At 40.9% G+C, this 24,985-nt stretch overlaps 1 long non-coding RNA gene across 1 annotated transcript; it reads right to left on the minus strand.

Annotated features, from left to right (window-relative positions):
• Positions 1-10,744: 10,744 nt before the first annotated feature.
• LOC103360509 (uncharacterized) lies at positions 10,745-22,639 on the minus strand. The gene is made up of 3 exons (XR_520358.1): positions 22,460-22,639; positions 19,268-19,271; positions 10,745-10,755 (listed from the first exon to the last, which is right to left on the minus strand). It is a non-coding gene; the product is annotated as an uncharacterized LOC103360509 (long non-coding RNA).
• Between the last annotated feature and the right edge of the window lie 2,346 nt (positions 22,640-24,985).

The raw sequence follows: 24,985 nt of genomic DNA on the forward strand, positions 1-24,985 counted from the left end.
CTCCAACCTCTCTTCTCCTTTCTTTGATTGCTTCAAACATTTGAGTTTTTGTAGACAGTGGTTTAAAACATCATAGCATACAGGGGAGTTGTGCCCCTTTGACGGTAGTGATGGTGAAAGAACTTGTTAAAGTCCATTCATGCGCTGTTCAGACATTCGACGACGCCACAGCATATTTACATTTCATGGCGCTTTTCACCGTAGATGCAGGAGACATCTGGTTGCTTCTCTCCTGCTCTCTGTGCTCACAAACACTACATTTTAATACAGTTAAATTAACAAGAAAAACTGTTCTTATTTACATATTCTTCTATTTCCGTTGTCAGATGACGGAACAGATATCAAATAGTGACTGAAACGCAGCTTAAGACCACATGTTAACCAGCTTCCTCCTGAGCTGCTGCTCTGCACCAAGCACACAAGTTAAAGATCACAACTCTGCAGTGAATTCATCTGTATTTACATCAAATTCTAACCTACTACCAAAGTCAGAGACCAATTGCACAATAAGGAAAAAGCAAATTGTTCCATCTGCTGTGTGTCAGTGTTACTTATGAAGACCAAACTTCTCCACTTCCAAAACTTGGATTTCTTTAGGAGTTGCACTACTCACTTAAATAATAAGCCCTCTTTTTTTAAAAGTTCCACTTTAAACCCACAGTTTTGCTCTTTAATATGCAAGCATCTGTTTACATTTCATACTGCGCTGAATTGTACAATCACATAAACCTTGTCAAAATCAAATTAATTCAAATGAAACAGCCATTTTGCTTTACTGCAGCAAAATTACTCATTTTGATTAATCAGCTAATCGGCAAAAGCCCTTAACGACGTTCACAACAAAGCTTCGATCGCGTAGTTAACAAGCAAATATGTCTCCGGTCTAAGAGAGAAAAAGTTGAGGGACCGTTGCTGACCTAATTACATTCCACATCTAATTCTTCTTGTTTTGATTCTTGGTTAACTTGTGCTGTGGAGTTCGTGCAGAAAGGTTGCACTCGCTGCAGATGACATCTAATTTATTCCTTTTAAATATAGCTGTGTTATACTACAGCTATATCCAGAGTGTCAAACCAGCATCAGACATTTTCTTCTAATTAAGTTCCAGGTCATTTTCGTGCGAGTTTATTCAATTCAAATGCAGTTCGTGTTTGCCAATTTAGACTGATTTAACAAGAAATATAGACGTGGAGCCAATGCTGAAGGTCCAGGTCAGACATTTTCCTTTGACACATTGTTGTTTTTTTTTAAGTTTTGCAACACACCAGTTGTGACAGTTGTGAGACACATCTTCAGTCGTTCATGTAACCCCACGGGGTGAGCAGAGCCCTCAGAAGCCCACTACACACAGACTGCAAACACTTCTCTGCTGAGGTGACCTTATCCCCTGGCTTCAAACAGGACGGCGTCATGAAAGGCCAGGAACCGCAGATAAATCAGAGATGCTGGCAACGACAAGGACCTGTCGGCTGACAAGCCATTTGTTTGACAAGAATAATGAGGATGGAAAAAAAAACAAAAAAAACCCAGCATTTGTGTAATCTCTCCAATCGGATTAAGTTTCACCTTTCTGGCGGTGGAGTGATGGAGGTATTGTGTATCACGGCTGAAGGCTTTCATAATGAATGCTTCGGCATCTCCGTGATAAAACGCCTCGTTGCAGATTTTTGTCTGCGTTTTCTCATCTTCACTTGTTAAATCCCAGCATGTTTGCGTCGTACTGGAAAGCTGCCTGGCGCAAGTCTAATATCAACACCAGTGAAGTGAACACAAAGGAAAAGAGATCTCCTGCATATGATGAAAGATCTCCGACAGCAGCAGGTGGCTTTGGTACAATCTCCCACAATTCAGCTAATGGTCCAGTATGGCTTTAAACTTCCTGACAGGATTTTTTATTTTTTTTATTTTTTCAGAAAAACAAGAAAATTACCATTCCCTTTTATATGTGTTATGAGCAAAGCTGCATCTCTAATTTATAAACCTTTGCATAAAGAAGATAATGGGGACAGTTTTTGATGAATCCTCAGTGGCATTGTGATACAAATGAGAAAAGAAGTGGTTGATATTTAACGTACCACTGGAACAAGTGGGAGATAGAATCGTTCTGCACCAATCTGATGGTGTGTAATTATCAGCATGCAAATATCACCCATCTGTGCTTTAATGTGGCCTTCAGTTTTTTTTTTTTTTTTTTTTTTTTTCCCCCACCAAAGGGTAACATTTCTAAAAGGACAGTAATTACTTTGTACTCAGCTGCGAATGTGGGTCCCATTAATTTTTGCTTTGGCACAAATACTGCAAGTACATCCTATACCCTCTGAGTGCTGCAGCTGAGATTTATTAAAGTTCAGCTGGTACTCTTCCACAATGATTACTATATTGGGCTGCACACTGTCAGTGATTTTCAGACATAATCATCAGATATATTGGTTTACAGTTTCGGAACATATGGGTAGTCAATTTCGGCACATATGGCCTCTATAACGGAGATACTTGAGAAGTAGCTAGGGTAAGCGAACATTCAAGGGGGCAGTAAAAGCGGCGGTTTTATTGCGTCATTATAAACTCTGAGGCATCGTACAACAGCTATTATGTATTTCACTTAACTCAATTGACTGTTTGCTAAGCCCTGCCACCCTTAGTTACCCTTGCTAAACTTTAATTTTCGGTTTCAGACGTGTGGTTTACGTTTTCGGTGATGGTACATTTACCACTTAAAATTTATGTGGTTTCAGAAACAGCGTTTATTTTAGACAGACGTAGATAAAAGCAGGGTTTTATGTTTTATACCAGTGATGTCGCCGGCAGATTTTAGACGCAATAACTGACTAGCTAATTACGCTAATCTGCGATTTCATTAAAGACGTCACTCGTTTGGCTTTTTAGTGTTTCCATTTGTCTTATCACGCAAGAATCTTGGAACGGGATCTTAAACATGCACTAGAGGTCAACTGCTATGGATTTTTCAGGGCCGATAATATTTACTAGTAATTAAGGAGACAAATAATCCATGTTTGGAACTGATACACACCGATCAGCCACAACATTGTGTGGGTCTCTTTCATTCCAATAAAACAGCTGTGACCTCTTGGGGGATGGACAGCATGGAGCTAGGAAGTGTTTTATAGCATCTGACATCAGGATGTTGACATCAGGTCTTTGGTCTTGGGGGTTGTGGTTTGGGGCCCTGATGGATCTAGTTTGTTCCGGCGCGTCCGATGGATGTTCGATCAGATCAAGATCTGGGCAGGTTGGAGATCACATCAACGCCTTGGGCTGTTCTTCATGTTCCTTGAGCTGTTCCTGTGCAGTGATGTGGCGGAGTGACCTCTCCTGCCCCATTGCCCCGGGGAGGGGGTGCTCGGCCTCCAGAAATTTTTAGGATGGTGGTACGTGTCAAAGCAACATCCACATGAATCCCAAGTCCCAAAGTTTCCCAGCAGATCATTGCATTGTAACGAGATGCCACTCGATTCACCTTCCAGTGGTTTTAACGTTGGGTCCGACTGGTCCCTATGTGCAGCAAGATGAAAGGTCTCCGTTGAAATGGGTGAATTATATGTTACATGTTTAATTAAAAGAGAACTTTACAACATTTATCCTGAAGTATTGATTGGCTGTTACTTGTGACGTGCAACCAATCAGACATCGCTGCAGGCGGGTCGTTGCTCAAGTCCACAGAGTGGCGACTGTAGATAGAGTGGCTGCATCAGAACCAAAGCAGCACATTTTAAAATGAAAATAGCGGGAGTTAGTTAAAAATGATTCAATTCAATTTGATATTTTATTTATATAGCGCCACTTCACAATATATATTATCTCATAGCACTTTACTAAGTAAGGTGAAGAATTTTAAACAGCAGAACCAACAAGCAAAGGATGGTTAAGGTGCACACCATGTAGACCCATATGCTCTAAGCAGCAGGTCTCTGGTTTGAATTCCAACTTGGGACCATTAGTTGCATGTCATCTTTTGTTATCGCTCACATTGTCTGTCTTTATTGGTACTATCTCTTTCCAAAAAAGGCAGAAATGCCCCCAAAAAATGTATGTCATGGTCAGATTGGACTTTTATTTTGGTCTGAAATAGCCCTGTTAGCATTTAGCACTAGCTAGCAGGAATTGTAAACTTTCATAAATATAAATTAGATTTTTTTTTTTTTTCATGTGTACTTTACTAAAAAAATTTAGTAAATATAAGGATTACTGGTTTGACAAACTTCATGCTACTTTAGGGTACCATTTGCTACCAGTCTTGGAGTGCAAACTTCCCGAAATCCAGTAAAGAACAAAACAGAGCCGCTAACAATAGACTCAGACAGTGTAAATCATAAGCTTTACACAATAAGGAAATGGTGCTCTTCTAACCTAAAGCTCATAAATAATAACACGTAACTAGTACTTGGTGCTTCTTGACCTTGGAAGCCACATCTGGTTACTGCTGGGCTAGTTAGCTGGACTTGCTAAGAGTTCTGGCTTACTTCAACACATCTGAATGTTGTTTAATCCACTTATTTGTGTTTTTGGTTTTGGAGGAAGCTTCAAATGCAGAGAATTGCTGTTACTACAGCCTCTAACCCAATTAGCGAAAGGCCATCGCAATTCACAAGAGCAGGGGATGATTGATTGCAAGTAAACAGCATTTGCAGTTTGTGTGTCTGCCGGTCATGTGTTCGGTGGGCTTCGTCATGTCTGTGTCCGTGTTGCCACATGCTTTGTAAGCCAGTTACATGCTGTTACCACATCAAACACATACCAGTGTGTGTGCTGTACAAGTCAAATGGATAAGACCTAATCTAAGCACCTACAACACAATCACCCACTCATTTCCAAATGTCTGTCAAGCCAGATCTAGCTTTGGTGCAATAAATCACTCACTGACACACAATGTAATTGGCCATGTGATGCAATGAAAGTATCTGATGGCCAGAGGGGCAGTTCTTAAGACAGCTCTCACTTTGCTCCCCAGCATATCATAATTACTCTGTTTCCCTACTGGCTTGCAATCCGTCTCCATAGTGATCCATCTTTTACATTCCGGCGGTGTAGGTTCACGCATGTAGGTATGCACACACACACACTAACACACACATACGCGCCTCCCCTCGAGTTCCTCCAAGCCCCCAATTAATCTCTGTGGCAGACTTCTCACATTCATTTTTTCGCTCGTGTTTGCATTCACGCATTTATTACATCAGTAAATGAGTATCAACATCACGCTCCGCTCACGGAAATGAAACACGGGAGGACTGGAAGTGGCAATAATTGAAGGTAATTCATTATGAAAGGTTTTTTTTTTTTTTCGACTATCGGGCTCCATTTGAACTGTAATAGCGACTCATGAATCCTCCTGGCAACCTTGGGACAAGTGAACGCCGCAGTGTTTTAATCCATAATGCATCACAGTGTATGTCCTGGTCCCAGTGATCACATTAGATCCAATCATTTCCACTTGACACATTTTGAATATTCAAGGGGCAGAAACGGTGTAATCATAACCTCATGAATAAAATAGTCCACCATTACAACCTTATGAAGACTGTAATTTACATTTCATGGTGAGATAACTTAAATGATAGCCCAGGGACAAGCTTAGCACTCGCAGTCATCATTTATAAGACTATATAGACTTTTAAGGGAAACTTTTTGGGCTAATTTTGTTCATCATCATCTCTGTTAAAATTATTCCTTAAGGCTTTTCCCATTACATGGTTCCATCGTCACGGTTTTTGGATAGGCTCTCTTTAATGATAGGTCATTTGCTGGTGATATCCTGAGGTTGTGGATGCCAAGAGGACTAGCAGTCACTTCAATGACAGTCTTAGTGAGCCAAGTGAAATTACTGCCAGTTAAGTAGTGCAAAAAAAAAAAAGGGAAAAGGGAGTATTAACAAAAGACAGCAGCAATTTGGCAGAAGGAGATATGGGGAGTTAAGGCAAGGAGGTAAAGACAATTCACATTTGGCGGTTTGCATGTGCTGATTTTACCCAGAAATATCTGCTCAACAGTGGAAATTGAGCTTTTTATGTAACCGAGTTTAACATAAAAGGACATTTCCGAGTCTTAACCGGCGCAAACAAACAGTTAATCTCTAAATAAATATAAAATTTGCGTTTATCTCCAGCTTCTCACCCCCAGCCAATAAATTAAGTGCGTCTTTGATGTAATAAAGAAAAAAAAAAAGAGAGAGAGAGAAAAATCCAAACTGAAAAATTAAAAAAGTTACTTACCGTGCAAGTCTGTGCCAGTTAATAATACCAAAAAAGATTAAAAGGAAAAAAAAAGAGGGGGGGGGAAGAGATTAAAAAGAAAAGTAGAACTATTTGCAGCACAAAATGAACTCATAAACTTAAATTTGCAGTTTCGGATTAGGGTTTCCGGTGTAGAGAGGCATAACGTTTAATTCTCAGGGTATTTGATGGAGTCCCAGGCCGATAGAGGCGGCACAAAAAGGCTGGAATGATGCAAAATGGGTGCAAAGTGTCAGATGCTGCTCTTCACTCTGTTAGGCAACATATCCGGTAATAGCACCGCTGTGCCTTTTCCTCTTTGTTTTTTTTTTTTTTTTCCCAGCTGCCTCGACTTAAGTCCTGAGATAGAGGTCATGAAAAAAAAAATCACTGAAATAGAAACTGAAGAAGAGGAGGATGTGTGGGTTTTGGCAAACATCAACAAATTCATTCTCCTTGTGAGGCCTTTGAGATGTGACAGGTTGACAAGTGGAAACCTCTGGGGAGATGCTTCCCATAACCCCGCAGGAAATGAAATATGGATTGTCAGGAACTATCCATGAAGGACACCATTGGCCAGACATCAGTGTGTGTGTGTGTGTGTTTCGGTGTGTGCGCGCAGAAATTAGCTGCATTAGCCGCAGACGGAACCGTATCCTTAATTATTCGTATTTGTACATCTGTGCGGCGAAATTTTGCAACCGTGTTTTCTGCCTGTTGGGTCCATTTAATCATTCAGCTGCTGTCGTGCTGCTCATATAGCAGGAATTCAGGAGATACCGAAGGGACAGAGCACCGTAAAGCAAGGCTCAACCTGTGTTTCTCAAGCTCCAACCATGACTTCATATTGTTTAAACATGTCCGACTGGTGGTGTAACGGACCGTAGTCGATCCCTGATCTGTCTGGATCCCCACCCACGGACCGGCACGCATGGGAACCAATTAAATGCAAAGTTTAACCATCATAGAGTGAAATACAATTGTGCTACTTTTAACTATATCGAAGAGCACTTAAAGAGTGGAGTCATCTGCCGAGGTTAAAGCTCACAACTTTAAAGAAAGCGATCCAGATCTGTAACCAACTTTAATTGGCCGTGCTTCACCTCTCCACCAAGTTTTCTGAAATTCAACCTCTGTTTGAGTCTACTTTCAGTCACGCAAACACACAAAAACATTTACAAACAGCTCTGAAAGCATTCTTCATCCATCAGCTCATGGCGATGTCGACCACGCTGGACTGTGGACACTGACTCCTGTGTTCCAGCAGCCTCTAATTCTTTGCAAATGTGCCTTTTGGCTGCCTTTTGATCATCCTGACCAAATAGAGTTGCAAGAAACAATTCTTATCACTGGTTATAAATCTGCCAAGTAAGTTTCTCAATTAATGGATTAGTTTTTTGGTCTATAAAATTTCATAAAACTGTCAAAAAAAGTCAAGATGACGCCTTTAAAGATGTTGCTTTGTTCTCAATCCCAACATCATCAATTCTCTGTCAGAGAGATGTAAAGAAACGAGATAAAGTTAAAATTTAGGAGGCTGGAATTCGAGCATTTTTAATTCATTAATTGGCTGCAGCTTTGTTTCATTCAACAAAAGAAGCTAAAAACACATCAAGAGTGCCCAAAAAAAACACTCTGAAATTCCATTCAGTCTAGATTCAAAGTCTGTTTTGGCTACTTGATAGTTTTGGATACTTTCTGTGATGGAAACATTCATTCGGTGCCAAAAAAAAAGTGAAGCTGCTGAGGTTTAACACCCAGCTGGAGTTACATTAAATAATCACTGTTGTGACCTGTTTGGTTGTGTCTTGTTTCTTCTTCTCTTGTGGTCGCAGATGTAACCGATACTCGGGGGCCTTTCCCTCGGGCTCCCGTCACGATGATGTTTCCCTCGGCTCCTTTCAAACTTTCCCCATCGACATCTAAACACCACATTTTCCACAAACCCACCCGTTCTACATCTCTGACCTTCCTGACCAGTTTCACTTTCTTTTTAAGTTTACTTTCGACGGTCCTTGTAGCTGCTTATGACATTGTTCTGTATCGCATATAGGCTTTTTCCCTTCTCCATATCGGCACACATGTGACACTGACACTTTAATTTTTGCCCCAACTGATCCCACCAAAGTGGGCCACTGTTAGAGCCACTCACAGTCCTCTGCAGAAAGGTGAGAGAGTGAATAGTCCTGCTTTCTGAGTCATAATCCTGAGTGACTGTTAGCGAGCACTAAGTCATCCCACTCATCCCTGCGCCGAGAGGACCGAGATGGCACAGTCCTCATCACAAGTCTCAAGATGAATCACGAGTTCAGTACAGAAACATCCTGTTCTCCACTTTAATTCCAGGAGTCAGGATGTCAGAACAAGCATCATTTTGTGAAAATTGTGTATGTGTGTGTGTGTGTGTGTAGCTCGCGATAATATGAGTATTTAAAGTTCGTTAACACTCCTAGAGCAGATACTTGTTCAGAAAACACAGGAAAGCAAACTCTGTCAAACTCCCTCTCCAGACTTTAAGAATGACAACAGAACAACATCTGCTGATTACGTTTCTAAAAACTCACTTTTGCGTGATAAAGTTAGACATTTACACGTTTTTTTACATGAAAATAATCCCTTAAGTGGTTTAGCTACACTCTACAACTCTACAAACTTGCTTACAATGTGCAGATCTCTAAAGTTCTCCCCTCTTTCTCCACCCAACCCTCCGCCACTCGCTGCAGCTCAAGCTCACCAGCTCACCTACGACTCAGCTCAAACACCAAAACTACCAAACAATGGCAATATTGAAGTAGTTCAACCATATGTTTCAACTGGAAACTGATTCTAAAGATGAATCATGGTACAGGAAGTCCCACCCTGCACAGCAACAGGATTGGTTCCTTTGACTTGTGACATACGAAACCCCGGAAGTCTGAATCTGTGTTTTGTAGACTGTCTTTAATACACTGCAGCTTCAAGGTGGAAACTATCAATCATGGCCTTGACTCTTTATTTTTCTCCTGATATGTCTTTTAGCGTATAAAAAACACCATGTGGACATATTGAAAAGGTAAAATTTAGATTTATTAATAGCGACATTAAATGACAAATACATGTTTACTTTGAGTGATTCACAAAACAAGCCAGTTAAATGGTTTTATTGTGAAGCTGCAGCTGTAAAAAAGTGTTGGTTTAACTTTAACAGTGACTTAATGCAGCTCTGATGTTGTGGCTTCAGGAAAGGGAACATGAACATTGCATCACATGTAGCATCGTTTTCTGCATTCAAAAAAAGTAACTTGAAGGAAGCCGTCGATACCAATAGTGACTGTTTAACGACACAGAATCAGGGATGAATAATGTTGGAAGATGTTCGATTTTTCAGACATATTTTTCAAGCTTCCGTTCATCATTTACTGTGTAATAGATTTAAAACGTGGAGCATCACCACATGTGACACCATCAAACATGTGACTCTCACAAAAGGAGGATGGATTGAATGAACTGCAGTATGTATAAGATATGGGTATTAAATAAGGACATTGGGCCTGTGTCAGCTGAACCACATGGTACACATTGATCCATCTGCAACCATAAACAACCCCTTCAATCTGGTCAAATGAAAGAAAATTGAATTACTTTCATTATTTAATAGCATTTTTCACTTGAAGTCGATTAATTGTTAAGCCCTGCAGGCTGTCGAAAAATAGGCTCCGACTTCATAAAAATAACAATTATAACTTTCACCGACACGCGTCCTTATGGTACCCGGTTTTAAAAATGTTCCCAGTTCGTCTCTTTTGTTCTTTATGTTTGACCAAAATGTCACGGCTCACTCCGCTGTCTTCGGTGCCGAACGCTCTGCTCTGCATCAGTGGACAACATCTGTCTCACTGACCTCTGAGACCGGCCTCGCTGGACTTTTCTCCGCCACCTTCTGCTGCTTCGTGTTTGAGGAAGAGAGTCAGTGATATATATGTAGCGCTTGTCCTGGCTGGTAAAACACACCGACAGGAGACCTCACCTTCACTCCTCCTCGCTCCTGCCTCTCCCTTCAGGCCTGAAGCCTCCAGAACCGGCAGATGAAACAGAATATTAACTCGGTGTAAATTGTCATTTCTCCCCTCCCCTGCGTGCCCGACCTCACATCCCAGCATTTCTCTTCAGTCTCAGATACCGAGTGTGTCGGAGAGACGGCGGCGGCGGCGGAGGATGGATCGGAGGGAGAAATGTGCATGAGGAATGTGAAACGCTGTGCAGCGGTTAGTGAGATAAGTGGCATTTGTGTTTCCTCCCGTGGCTAATTATGCTATTTATACCCCGGCAATGGAGGAGACGCTCTGAGCTGGTACACCAAGATTAGTATTCTCACTAACATTGTTTATCCTCCTGAAAGCGATAACGGCACACACCTCTTGCTTTAGGGGTGATAGCTGTGTTTGTGTCTGTGTGTATATATTTGACTGCACGGTTATGTGCATATGTCTCCCGAATTTATTATGTATAGTCAAATACTATCAGCTCAGATAGGAATGGCAGATTTCTTTTTATTTTCGTAGCCAGCATGTCTAAGAGCAACCCGATTATCATAATCAGTGAGAATTGGGTCCCTGAGATAGTCAGTGTTCTGAATTAAATGCGGAAGTTTTTACTGAGATTTTTCCAAGCAATAGTTGCAACACACAGCTGCTGCTTCTTAGAAAAAAAAAAAAAAAAGGCCCCGACACACCAGCATCAGACAGTTTGATGCAACCTCACCGTGCAGACATGGCTGCCAGAAAAGAGCCCACATCTGAAGGTCTGTGAAGTCAACCGGAGCAGCAAAATATTACAGTTTTTGGCAAATTCCACATAGGGGAAGTTTCACTTCCTGTACAGGCACCGACTAAAACCAATAATAAAAATGTATGTAAATAATAGATCATAATTCCCTGGAACAAGCTGCAGCAGAATTGCTTTAATAACAGGATGGAGTGTGATGAAAGCGGCTTCAGGCTGCTCAGAATAAATATCACGCCCCATTTACAGTATATCTTATGGACATCTGTAGTCACTGCTGCTGCTGCAGGATCCCTCCATTCATCACAAGGACAGAGTGGATAGTTCATATTTTGTTCCTCCCAGTATGCTAAAAAAGCAGGGGAGCTGGTTTGACAGCAGGTGCAGATTAAGTGCATCTTGTTATAACTGCAGGATTCGAAATGAATATTTTTTTAAGGCTCATACGGCACTAGATACAGGGAAAACAAGCACATGAACTATATTTCTAAAGCAAACTATTTGCAATTCAACATGCAGGTTGAGTGAAAATGAAACCAGCTCTCTCTCCCTGATGGCCCATCTGAAACACTCTCAGTTGTGAGAACATTTTCCTCCTGCTGCATTCGCTTAAATATGAAGCACCAAAACAGCCTAAAGTCAGAACTTGCACACAAGGACGAAGGTTCGCTATTTTATTTAGACGTTTTCTTGCGCAGCTGCTCGTAATAACTTAACATTTAACAGTTGAGAACCTTGACTTTTTTTCTGTGAAGTGGAATGAAGGGATTTTGTACAAGATATCAGCAACATTTTAGAGTTCAGAGTCTGCTTCGAGTTTAATGTTCACATCAGAACGTTAACCTGTTCTCAGTGATAATGCTGACATGCTGTTGCTATCAAGTACAGTGTTGGTTTAGCGTTTTGGCAGGCTGACTCTTGGTAGTTCAACCACCAGTTGGGTGACTGCATGGACAGAGAAACACGAGGTTATATGTTGAATTTCAGTTAATATTGATAATTACTGAGGATTTTTAATGACCTATTTTAATAAAGATCAGCTGAAAAAAGAAAAAGAAAAGCTTGTGTTGAGCTTAACCACCCTACTTTCGCCATTTATCAGAGCATGAGTGTTCATTTTAATGTTAAACCACATAACAGTAGATAATTTTACTCACATAAATAGAAACACGTAAGGAGGTAGCAATAATTTTCCTTTTATACAAATAAAGAAAGCAAGTAAAGTCTGCTTTCAGGTGGTCTGATAAAGGATGCAGGTGCTACTGGCCACTCAGTGTAGTCGGCTTTGTCCACTTCTTCCTTTTTCTTCGCGACAACCTCCAGACATCAACGTACCACACTGAAAACTTCAACTTTTGCTGAAGTTGTAGCTCGTGCAGTAAGGCAGCTCTGCTAGTTTGTTTGGTGGACTATTGGTTTTAGACAGCGCTCGTCTCCCTGTGTGCAAATGTTCCTCTGAAACAATCTCACCTGAAGCCACAGCCTCTGTTTAGCTCCGCCCACAACAACTGGTTTAAAGAAACAGAAACAATCCAGGTGCTTCATCGACTTGACGTCATGTGTATTAACGGGAAGCACCAAAATGTCACTGCTGCAGATATCCTGCTGTGGGATAGAAAAATCTACAAAAAAATAAAACCTTCATGAAAAGATCAGACTGTTACTAACAGTAAAATAAAAGTACGATGGGGCTCAGAGCTCGACTCAAGGACGGTCGCTTTAAGAAATGATCAGACTGCAGCTGATAAACTGTAACAGCTGAACCATCTCAAGTGGAGAGAAGTTCACAATGTGGTTTATCGTTAGATCCTGATCACTTCTGTCTCTATATAGTTTATATTTATGAATAATAATGAAGCTACGTAGAAGCCAATCATGTAATAACGGTCGATAACGTAATCAATTTGCACTTTTCAAAACGTAATAGGCCAATAACATAATAACTGGCCAATAACGTAATAAAAGTCCTGAACCGATAACGTAATATCTTTTGGCCAATAACGTAATAAGTTATTACGTTATTGGCCTGGTAAAAAAAAATTCCTTGCAAACTTTTTTTTCATTATTGGCCTATTACATTTTTAAAATGGCAAATTTATTAAGCTATCGGTCATTGTTACGTTCTTGGCTTCTACAAGCTACCTTGTTGTTCTGCATTTGTGAATGACACAAAATTTATTTCGCTTTTGAGACCCTTGTGTGGATCCTGCTGCAACATGCACTAAATAAACTCAGAGGAAACAATCCTCCAAACAGCTGGGAGCAACAAACTCCAGCTCGCATTTTGTCAAAACTTCTTTTACATTCATTATTATTGAGTCTGATCATTCTGAGTAATTGCAAAGTAATAAATTAATTACCAACTATTGTGGTAATCAATTAACTGATTTTAAGGTATTTATTTATATTTTGTTAATCTAAAGCCTCTAATTCCTGCGTTTTAACTACAACACTTCCTGCTTTCTTTACTCCTGTATTACAGTAAGCTGAATATGTTTTGGTTGTGGACAGAACAAGACATTTCTCTTGGACTTCAGGAAACACGGATCAACATTTTTTCACCATTTTCTGACATTTCTTGGACCAGACAACTAATAGTTTCATCAAAAATATAATCTGCTAGCTACAAACACACATCCTATCTCTTTATCTCCTTATCTCTCCTTAAATCCATATTATACGTAGCTCCTGCTCCTTCCATACTGATACTTGCACAGCTGGCTACCAGGGGGTGTGACTAATAGACTAAGCCTAGATTTTGCAGATAGCAAAGACACTACGCCAGATACAGGGACTCTGAGAGTGATTTGATATGCAGATTGCAGCAGACGTGTTACATTTGGCCAAATGTTGCTCATGAATCATTTACAGCGACGTGCAGGAAGCTACGGTGCAGCTTTAATGAATGCACATTTTAACTGTAGCCGTGCGGAAGCTGCCCTTGAATTTGGAAACAGACCTGAGACATGCAGCTGAGACGCAGAACTGGAGACTTTCCATCAAAATCAATCCTCCCGTAAGTCCTCTCGGCCTCCTCTTACTTCAGCTTTCTCATTCTGTCATAGATGGTGTCGAAGAAGGAAGATAATGGATTCCGCTGCAGCTCGCTGTGATAAAAGGCGACACAGCTGAGTCATGTGGTCTTATCAGCTCTGTTAGATGTGCAGGACAGATCATCCCACAGCAACAAGAGAACCCCATTGTCTCTTCGCCCCCCCACCTTCTGAAAATGAATTCTGATTTGCAATTCCAAAGCTACAGACTGGGTTACCGATCTTGAAACAAAATCCCATTTTTCTCCCAAATCCTGCTGCGAATGGATCACGGCAGAATTTTCATTACGTTCTTTCTGTTCCTCGCCGGCCTTTTCTCAATTTTTTTTTTTTCAGTGTTACGGAAGAGTTAAGCTTCTCAATTCCTTTTTAAAAAGGAAAACATTACAAGGTCTGGCTCAGGCAAACTGGAATTACGGCAAATCGTTCGTAAAATTAAACTGTAACAATATAGCAAACACCATTTAATTTTGTGTCAGTGCCATAAATCGTGTTTCCCCTAAAAGAGCTGGTTTTGTTTTTTATGTTGTTTGGACTTGTTTCAGGTTCTAAGCACAATTTAATCAGCCATTGCAGGTGCACAAAACAGAGACGACTGCGGTTTGCGAGACAATGGCAAAAAAAAAAAGACAAATTGGATTTTCCATTTGCTTCTACAATTAAACAGTTGAGCTGCTGATTAGCACTTTTCAATTTGCTCTTTCTCCAGCTGCAGCTGCTTTCTATCCCTCACTCTATCACTCTCTCTCGATCTATGTATCTTTACACATATTGATTATTTTTCCCCAACAGCCTCCATCAAAACAAAAAGAAAAAAACAGCTTCCTGTACTCACTTGTGGAAAAGCCACATTCACATTTCCATAAACTGGAGTGCTGTTTCTTCACTAAATTCAGTCATTACAGTGTCACCACCGGCCCTTCAAGCCAAATTTGAGTGAAACAGGACACTATTGTTACATCTATTGCTTGTAATTGATGTGAGTAACAAAAGCACATTTCTCTGTTTTTGCAAGCCACATGAAAACAATGCCGGGCGGGAGGCGTTGTATTGATTGTTAGCAGACAGATCATGTTATTGGAAGTCTTCACTGGTATGTGTATATGTGATTAAATTAACTTTTTGTCAGTTGTTGCGTTTCCAAGTGTGAGGCATGCTATTATTTAATCAAAAAGGTTATTATTATGTCGTATAAAACACTAAATTTGGTTGATATCTTTGTTTTAGTGTCATTGTGTCTCCATATCTAAAAGTTAAGACAATTTTCCATCACCTGATTTACAGCCATAAATAATAATAATGCTTGTCACAGAAATATATCGTAATAGATCTACTTTTATGTGGTTAAAATTCTGAGTAATATTTGATTAAATATCAAATGAGAAACATTTAAAAGATGGACGTAGTCTCCGGGTCTAAAAAAGTAAAAAAGAGAAAAGTCAAGGGGAAAATTCCTTAAACCTGCATTCTTCCGAACAGCCAGCAGGAGGCGACTCCTCTAATTACAGCAAAAAGTCTGATTGTATTGAAGTCTATGAGAAAATGTCTGAACTTCTCACTTGATCTGTTACCGCCGTAAATAGTTTACTAATGAGTTTATGGTTTCGATCATTAGTTTCAAGTCTCCTTTAATACAGCATTATGTTCAGATTGTAAATTTATAGGAAAATATAGGATAAAGCAGGGTACGCTTTAGGATGTGTCTGAGCGTGGGAGTGCCAAGTTTTTTTTCGAGTTCTCAGTCATTATGCCTGCTTTCAGAAGATCATTCTGGCAAATACCAGATTGAAGACTTCAAAACAATAGTCTACAAACCAGAGATCATCATGGCTACGCCCATCTTTCATACACAGCAAATGTAAAAAAATATTACATCTGAAGTACAACCACGCTCTGCAGTTCAGTTAAGGGGTCAACTCATGATCTTACTGTTCAGCCCACCAAAAGTGGCACCCATGGAGTATGAATTGTTAATCTCTGAGATATCTAACGTCTGTTTGCTGAATTTGAAGTTAGCGGTGGCAGCAGTTTAGCTTAGATTAGCATAGAAATGAACGCAAAGAGAAAGCATACGGCCCACCATATTACCACAACTTGTCCTTATTTCACTTTAGGCTTTGAATGAATTGTATACATTAAAGATCTCAATGCTGGTGGAGTACTTTCCCATTATTTCTAGCCTTTCTGTTAATAGCTAACCAGTTCAAATTCATACGCTCTTCTCCAGGATTACCTTTTTGTGCAAATCCATCCAGAGCATCATGTGGCAGATTGTCTGCTGTAACTGCCTTTTAAAGACGATTTCTTTAACAACAAATGGTGAAGCTGTGAACATTTAAATGTCTGGTTAACCGAAATGTCAGCATCCAACATGCCAACAGCCCATTCTCGCCTTTCTCTTTTGATCTGTGGCATCTAACATTTGAATAAAGCTGCATTTTAAGGAGGCCTTTTATAGACACTGGTCAAAGGAATGTCTGTGGTCCGGTGAAACTATCTGACCATTGTCAGCAACGTCTAACTAGGGACTAACTCAAGTGTCAAGAATTTATCACCAGCTCAACAGCTCAGAAAGTTTTGGTGCTCATTCGGCTACATTTTCTAAAAAGAGAAATGAAAGTTTTAACTTTTTCTCTAAGTCAGAAATACATACCATTTGCATTCTGTGTTGTTGTTTCTGTTTTGTGTAACATGGTGAGGCTTAACTATGTGAAGTGCCCCTGAGATGACTTCTGCCAGTATTGATCTTCTCAACAAACTCTTGGTAAGAACCCAAATACATTTACTTCCAAGAAACTATTCCTTTAAAAAAAAAACCTGAGCACAGAAAGCTAACACCAGCTAGCTTTGGAACACCAAGAAAGTGAGAGTTTTGTATGTGTTTTCTCCACCGGATTCCTCCGAGGCCTCCGAGCTTCTCGGGGTAGTTGGAAGAAATAAGGCAATTAAAGCGTAGAGGGCAAATACCGCATTCGATCTGTTCTGTATGGGCCCCACACACTCATTCATACTCGCTCAAAAGCCTTTGACAGGCTTCCTAACAGTCTCCAGAGTTCAGACACCCGCCGCAGCTGTACATTCACCGACTCACACTCGGCCGCCAATCCACACGGTCAAACACACACTCGGTTTTTTTGTCCAAGCGCGATAAGGATCTGGTGAAGGTCGTGAGAGGGATCTCATTCTCAGCAGAGATGAGCCTGCCGATAGCGTCAGTCCTGCGGGCAGATTAGCCCAGTCTGATTCCACTGCCGCCCCAGTCGTCCCAGTGGTGTCATAGCTGCAGCACTGATGCTATCACGCCCAGCCAGCCACTGATGACCCTTCAAGTCCATTAAAGATTCCATTTAAGTCGGCGTCATCTGTGTGTCTGTAGATGTGTGAGTGTGAGCTTGTGGTTTTGTCTTTTTTTTTAACATTTCTTACTCTTTAAAAGGATGAATAAAATCTGAACCTGCTACATATTGACTCAACTAAGAGCTGCCAAGCACAGCAAAAGTTTTCTGAGCAGCTCAAGTGGAGTAATTCTGGGATCCTGTCTCGCTCAAGGCACATCAAGGCTGGCTGCAGAGGGAGGAGGAGGGGTGGGAAGTGTTTCTCTCTCAGTTCTCCCCTCCCAGAGTTTCCTACCAAGCCTGGACTCAAGAATAATAATCTGGAGGTCAGAAAAATCGTTACGCTGACAGCCTGAAGGTGAAAAGACAGACATAAAAATGGAAGAAACATTGTCTTGTCTGCAGTTACTGTAGCTATTACACTGAGGAAGCGGGCGTTTAGAGCCAGGCTGCTTTTCTTTGTTGTCATTTCGAAGATTCAAACTTGACAGGATGATCTACTTTAATCGTGCACATCTTAGGACTACTTTGAATATCACATTATTCATCGCTTACCGCAGGTTGTTGTTGTTGTTGCATGCCAAAAATATGTTTTGTGCGAAAGGGACAGAAAGCCAAGTTTAAAAATAAAATAGTGGCTGGAGTTTGCTCATTACAGCTGATGCCAAAGAAAGGATTTGTTAAAAAAAAAAAAATCACTCTTTGTCAGTAATTAGAAGTCTTTCATGAAGGTTGTGCTGACACATATTTAAAACCATCTCCGCAAACGAACACTTGTTTTGGCTCAAGACGAATCATCGGTGTCAAACATATTTTTGTGTGGTAATTAAGGAGGGATATTATGGGTGATATGCCCTATCATCCTTTAAGTATGAAAGACCTTTAGTAATGGATTACACAGGTTTATAGAGTGGATTAATAAAAAGGTTTTTCTGGTATTTATGAATTGGCACAGGATTAAACTGGAGGGAAATATTCACAATCGTATTTTCATTCTGTAGGACTGCAGTGTCAGATTGCGATAATCCCTTTGGTTCTGCTCTTGTTTGTTGAGCTTTTTTTCCCCCCCCTCCCTTATTCGCAGATTCCCGCGGCCTGATTCACGTTAAAGAAACTGCATTTCTCACGGTGTGAGGTGTGCGTTTGAGTCATCGCTCAGATTATTTGGAACTAAATCCATGGCTCTGTTTGCGTTTGCTGTGAGGAGAAACCGAAATGAACTTCAAATTATTGTGGTATGATGGAGCCTGTATACCGATGAGCCACAACATTAAAACCACCAAATCAAAAACATTGTGTAGGTCCCTTTGAGCAAAAAGTGGACCCAAAGCAGGTCTAATTCATCAGGCCCATGGATACAGCACCTCTAGGAGGATGTTTTGCAGTAGATTCTTCAAGTTCTTTGGGGTACAGAGTGAGGCCTGTGTGCACTGGACTTGTTCTGGTGCATCCCAGGAATACTGGATGCTCTTTTTCTTGTTCCTCAGACAGTTCCTGAGCAGTTTTTGAATTTTTCTGCTGTGGATGCTGCTAGTTTGGGAGTGCTGTTGCTACGAGGGAGTCTGCAGCAATATCAATAAGTAATAGCCACATGAATACCAGAACCCAAAGTTTCCCAGCAGAGCATTATAATGACATCATCGGTGTTGCTCACTTCGTCTGTCAGCGGTTTTAATGTTGCAGGTGATTGGTATATGTAGGGGCTGTTGTTTCGGTTTATTAGGCTCTGCAAGCCGCCCGACCTCACTGACCTCTCGTCTTCATGCAGATTAGTGGTGGGCCATTTAACTCGCAACTCAGTGTACCAGGTTTTTAGGGCTCACTTGAAAGTGGCAGACCCAAAAGTAGATACAAGAGGCAGGTCTCAAAAGGACAAGGTTTCATAAACAAACCTGATACATGATGCAACTGAGGTCCAAAATGTAAGTCAAAAAACACAGGGAGTAAGGAAAAGAGACAAACTGAAGGTAAATACAGAGTCAAACAAAAGGCTTCTAAAGGCACAAAACCAGAGAATGTGGAAAACTGGAACACATGGGGGCAAACAGGCTCGTAACCGATTCAACTGGCAACTGAAAGAGTGGGAAGCAATACCATATATATATACACATGGGAGTACACATGACGAGGTGAAACCGATTAGAGCAGAGATAATTATCAAAAAGGAGGGAAAACACTCAAAGGGAGAAAGCACCAGAGACGCAAAGGGTAAGTCAAACAAAACATAAATTAATAGGAACACGGAAAACACACGTGGACAATCGGAGGGATGATACAAGAAGACACAAGGAAAAGGAAAACACACAGGAGGAGGCAGTCGTACTAAACCAAACCAGAAAACCAAAACCATGACCCTGTTCGGCCCCCAGCAAGCCGGCTACTCACCTGCCAGCTCTGGATGTGCTCCCAAGACGACAGCTCTGACCGCACGCCCCACAAAAAATAGAAAAAAAAAAACCCCCCAAGCCCATCACGTTGCCATACCTGCAGGGAAACTCCACAAAAAGCCAAAACTTACCACACTGGAGGAAGCGTGCAGTCGCTGCTGTGATCGCTCACACCTGCCCACTCATGTCAACACGCACTGACTGCAGGATCCCCAAACTGAAACAGCAACCAAACCACACGAAACGCATCTCCCCAATCACGGGATGGGAGATGCCAAAACCCCAATTGCGAATAAAACCCCTGCATCAACAGAGGAAACAAACACATCAAATCAGGATTTTCACAGCAATGACAAGAGATGCAAACCACCAGGCTAATCAACTGTTTATTCAAAAAAAAAAAAACCTTAAACTAACATCGACAGGTGCAGTCAGTAGGATGTAGGTGAGTGCATGTGTGGAAAAGAGTGTGATCTTGCGTGGAGCAAAAAACACAAACCATCAGCCAAAATCATCAAATGGGTGTCTAAGGGAGGAGAGTGCTGGCAACCGAGCTCCAAAAGGGTGTTTGAAAAAGGAGCCCTGGCACACAGGACCCAGGTGTTGGCAGAGTTACTGATGACCTGACTCTGCCACATCACCTCCTCCAGTGCTTGTAAGAGACGCAGCCACACAAACCAAATGACAGGGCGAAGAGGGTTGTTGCTACACCATGAAAGTTTTTCAAAGTATTGTAATTACCTTTTCCTGGGTAATTCATATGTAAATATGGTTTTCTGGCTGCACTGTTCCAGTATAATTACACATTACCATCTATTGTCAGAATAACTTAGTAGTTTGGCAGTAAACATGAGGGAAAATCTAAACTAAATCCAAGTAAATGTTTATTCATTCATTAAACCCATTCCAGTGTATGTTGGTGGAGTTGTACACTTGCTAGTAGCCATGTTTCAACTTATTAGAATGACTAAAAGACTCTCCAGAATGATCGCTTACCAACCAATTAGCAAACTTGGTCTGTTTTTTTAGTTCTTGTTACAACCCAACTCACCAAGAGTAACAGCCAGATGGACACTGTTCAAGCAACTTAAACAAAAACTGATGGAAGAGGATGGTACCCAAACAAAAGCAAATAATATGACTAAAGGAGGATTTTCACTGGAGGTCATAAACATATTATCCTGTGCTGCTTTAACAAAACAAAAGCACCAAATCCTAATTTACCTAAACTAACTGAGAAAAAAAGGGGGAGTAGCACCCCTCTGTAATGGTACCACTATTAATAAACTATTAAGACAAATCCCAAAAAAACCTTCCTAATCCAACCCAAACTGGGTAAGACGCTATAGTATACAATTCTTGGCATGCAGAGAAATGTGAGCGAGCTGCACAACACCCAGGAGCTGCCACTGACTGATGGACGAGCGGTGCTTTACAACACAGGTGCACAGCTTGAAGTGGCTTTATTGGGAGTCTGTGTTGCAGTGCAGGGATTCATACATACAAATATGTGAAAGGACTGAGAAAATGTTAATTCCACAACATGGAAAATTACAACAGCCCAGAGCCAAGTGTTTATAGAGCCTCTTTTTTGGATCCTAAGCTTCCTCCGACAGTCGGAGGACATGCATGGTGGGTTAATTGGTGACTGTAAATTGGCTGTAGTGTGAGCTTGCCTGTGTGTTAGCACTGCAAAGAACTGTGAACCTTCGTAGGGTGTAAGCTCACTCAGAGACATGCCCCAGCCCCATATGACCCTCTATGAGGCAAAGCAGGTGTAGCCAGTGAATGAATGGATAGAACAGAGAGCAGTCTTTGGCCTTGTGGGAACGCTCACATAAATTGAGCTGCACAAACTTTTTGAGTTTAGCACAAGCAAGACATTTTCATTTAAGCCATGTACTGTAATTTTCGGACTATTGAGCACCTGAATATAAGCCACACCCACTAACTTTAAAAAGGACAAAGAAATTGTACATATATAGGCCGCAGGTGTCCACGTTGTAACAGGAGATATTTACACAAAAATATGTCACACAGATTTTTTAAACTTTTAATTAAATACGTAACATACACAAATACCATAAATGCTTTTTTCCGAACAGTGCCTGTAACACGGCTGGTTAAAAAACAACAAATACAGTAGCCTACTAGGAAAAGTCACTGATCGCTATCTTCATCGTCCTCCTGCGCAGTAAAACCACTAAAGTCGTCTTCTCCAGTGTTGGAATTGAACAGCCTCAGAATTATATAGCAAAGACGTTCATTTTGTCCTCAAAATACCAGTAGACTTCAGAATTTCTTTGTAATAGGACAATGGTATGAAGTTGTTAGCTGTACCTTGACATGTTTCGGCGTTCCATCTGTCGCCTTCTCCAGAAGTGTCATGTGACCTGTGTAACGCGTCTCTATCAGCTGTTTTTCCTCGGTGTGGCCAATCTGACAGTTCCAGTGGGTGTGTCAGTTTGGCCACACCTACCGGTGGTCTCTGGAGCAGAGCGTCCCAGGTGTGGGATAGAAGGAACGCTCCATCATCTCTACTGATTGTGTGTGAGCCTCGCTTCCTGATTTCAATGGACTCCTGGATCCAGCGCCTGTATTTATGCTCCTCAGTCCCTGTGATGTCAAGCATGTCAAGGTACAGCTAACAACTTCATACCATTGTCCTATTACAAAGAAATTCTTAAATCTACAGCCTCAGAATTACTTCGCCACACACTTCCTCAGTCTCTCTTTCGTTGTTGCTCTCACTTTCGTCTCGAAGCAAATTCGCAAAAATCGTAGAAATCCACAAATTAGCCGCAGCATTGTTTAAGCTGCAGTGTTCAAAGCGTGTGAAAAAAGTAGCGGCTTATAGTCTGGAAATTACGGTAGTTCCATGTTTATGCCTGATATCTTACAGCACATCCGCCCTCGATTTACTCACATCTACTCACTTCATATAAGTATTGTTGTATTGGGCGGCATTGCTATGATTGAGACCCACTATTAAAGTTTTGTTGCTAAAACAGTGTGTACACAATGCACAATTAAAGTTAATACATACAGTATATTAAAGTTAATGATGAAATAATTTGGTTCAATATAGATACTGTGAAAGTCTATATTGGCTAAGGCTGTTGGCCCTCCTAATTATCTAATATGTAGGAGGTAATTACACTTGGAGTGTAATTTATTTCCAGGTCCTCCTAAATGCAAAACAGCTAAAGCAGAGCTTCTTCCATTGCTGGTTCACCATGTGAAGCCCTAAATTGGCTGCAACAAATAACAAGTGTGTGTATTACAAGGGGGCAACACACATTGTTCACCCTGTACAAACACAGTCCAACCCTCAGTTCTTCACACAATCCAGACAGTTATTAATTAAACGTGTGAAGAGAAGCCTAAATGAAATGTGAACTCATCACAAAGCCACATCTAGCAGCACAGCAAGAAAGATTCAGTTAATGGCTAATAGCTGCATTTTTTTATTTTTTATTTTTTCATCTATTTCTTTTTTTCCCCGGAACTGCGTGTAATCAGGGCAAAGGCTCAAACACAAGCATCTTATGTGCTATTCAAAAAAGGATGTATCAGGGCTGAACAACACATTCAATTAAAAATCATCATTTTAATGCAAGATGTCCAAACACCCTCGCTTCCATTTCTACCTTGAAGGACTCAGTGTTTGATAGCTGAGTCTCACTGCCAAAGCGACTATCAAAGAAAAGGTCATGTCGTCGAAAATGTGATATATTCCCCGTCCTCCCTGTGTGTGTGTGTGTGTGTGTGTGTGTTTTTTTTCCCATTCAGTGGAACTTTTTTTCATTTCAGAACGGAACACTGTCATATGTTTCTCCCCCCAGGAAGCATGCCCTCTGAGTATATCAAATACCAACTCGTATTCACAATGCGCCCGGCCTTCACTGAGGAAACATTCTCAAATAATGCATTCTGTTATGAAACTCCCTCCTTTCATGCGCAAACACTACGAGTCTATATGACCCCTGTACACTTCCAATCTCAAGTGACGGAGGAAAAAAAAACACACCCAAACTGTCATTTCTGAAGGTTGAAGCGATACGGGGGAGCCTGTAATTGTCTGTTGTCCATTACTGCCGCTGAATATCACTCCTATAACCATCCATTTTTTGTGTGCAAATGTGCAGTTGTTGTTTTTCTAGTTTCCCACTGTTTAAAAAAAAAACACAACCAAGTTTGAATCACGACTAATTGGTGTTGAGCAATGGAAAACCCACTGCCTAACAATGCCCACTGAGCATTATTAACAGGTAATCACCACACGTGCCAACATCTTCATTCATGTCAACCACGGAGATGACAGACAGACAGAAATTTCCCCTGCTGTTTTATTGAGGTAATTTTCTGGTAAAACAACATCATCTCATACACGCAGCGCCGCTTTGTTCCACATAAAATACTTTGTTTTATTTATTTTGTTGTCTTTTTTTTTTGTTGTTTTTTTGGACCGACGATGTAAACCCCATCAGCGAGCAGCTTGTGAAATGCTAATCGGAACTCTGTGTCTGAGATTAGTGTCCTGAAGTTTCCAATTATTACGAGGTGTTTCCAGAATGCTGTATTCTTTGGCAATGTAGGGGATTTGTTAACTTTCACATGCCAAAAAAGTGCGGGTTCCCTAAAGAGATGCAAAATGATCTTTTTGACACATTTGAAGACCTCTGCCTTTCTTCTTTCTTTCTTTCTTTCTTTCTTTCTTTCTTTCTTTCTTTCTTTCTTTCTTTCTTTTCTTTCTCATGAGCTGTTTCCTCAAGATCACCTTCTGGGGTCAGTGGCCTCGAGCATGATGCAATGCCGTGTTAATCCAGGCAAGCCGTGTGCATTTCCACCTCACGTTGAAGACCCACCCGGCGAAGTGCATTGTAATGCAGAGTTTGTCCTCCTTTGTAGGCATTTTGGATTTACAGGTCACATGGGACTGATCATCGACGCCAAAAAGAGAGGCAGGATGAAAGTTTTGAAAAATCTGTTTCGTGCAAACAAGGGCAAAGTTTGCTTCCTGGCCACTCAGTGTTTCTAACTACATGATGTCCAGAATTACAGACAAACCCCCCCAAAAAAGTGATGTATTATGTTTGAGAATGTGCAGATTGCTTATTTACACAGTACATTCCAACTAGTGAGGTACTTGCTAGCTTGCGAGAGTTGACAGCGAGAAGCAAGAAGGCTATATTTTTTATGAAACAAAAACTGATTTG

The sequence above is a fragment of the Stegastes partitus genome, unplaced genomic scaffold (genome assembly GCF_000690725.1).
Source record: "Stegastes partitus isolate 25-593 unplaced genomic scaffold, Stegastes_partitus-1.0.2 Scaffold446, whole genome shotgun sequence".
NCBI lineage: Eukaryota > Metazoa > Chordata > Actinopteri > Pomacentridae > Stegastes > Stegastes partitus.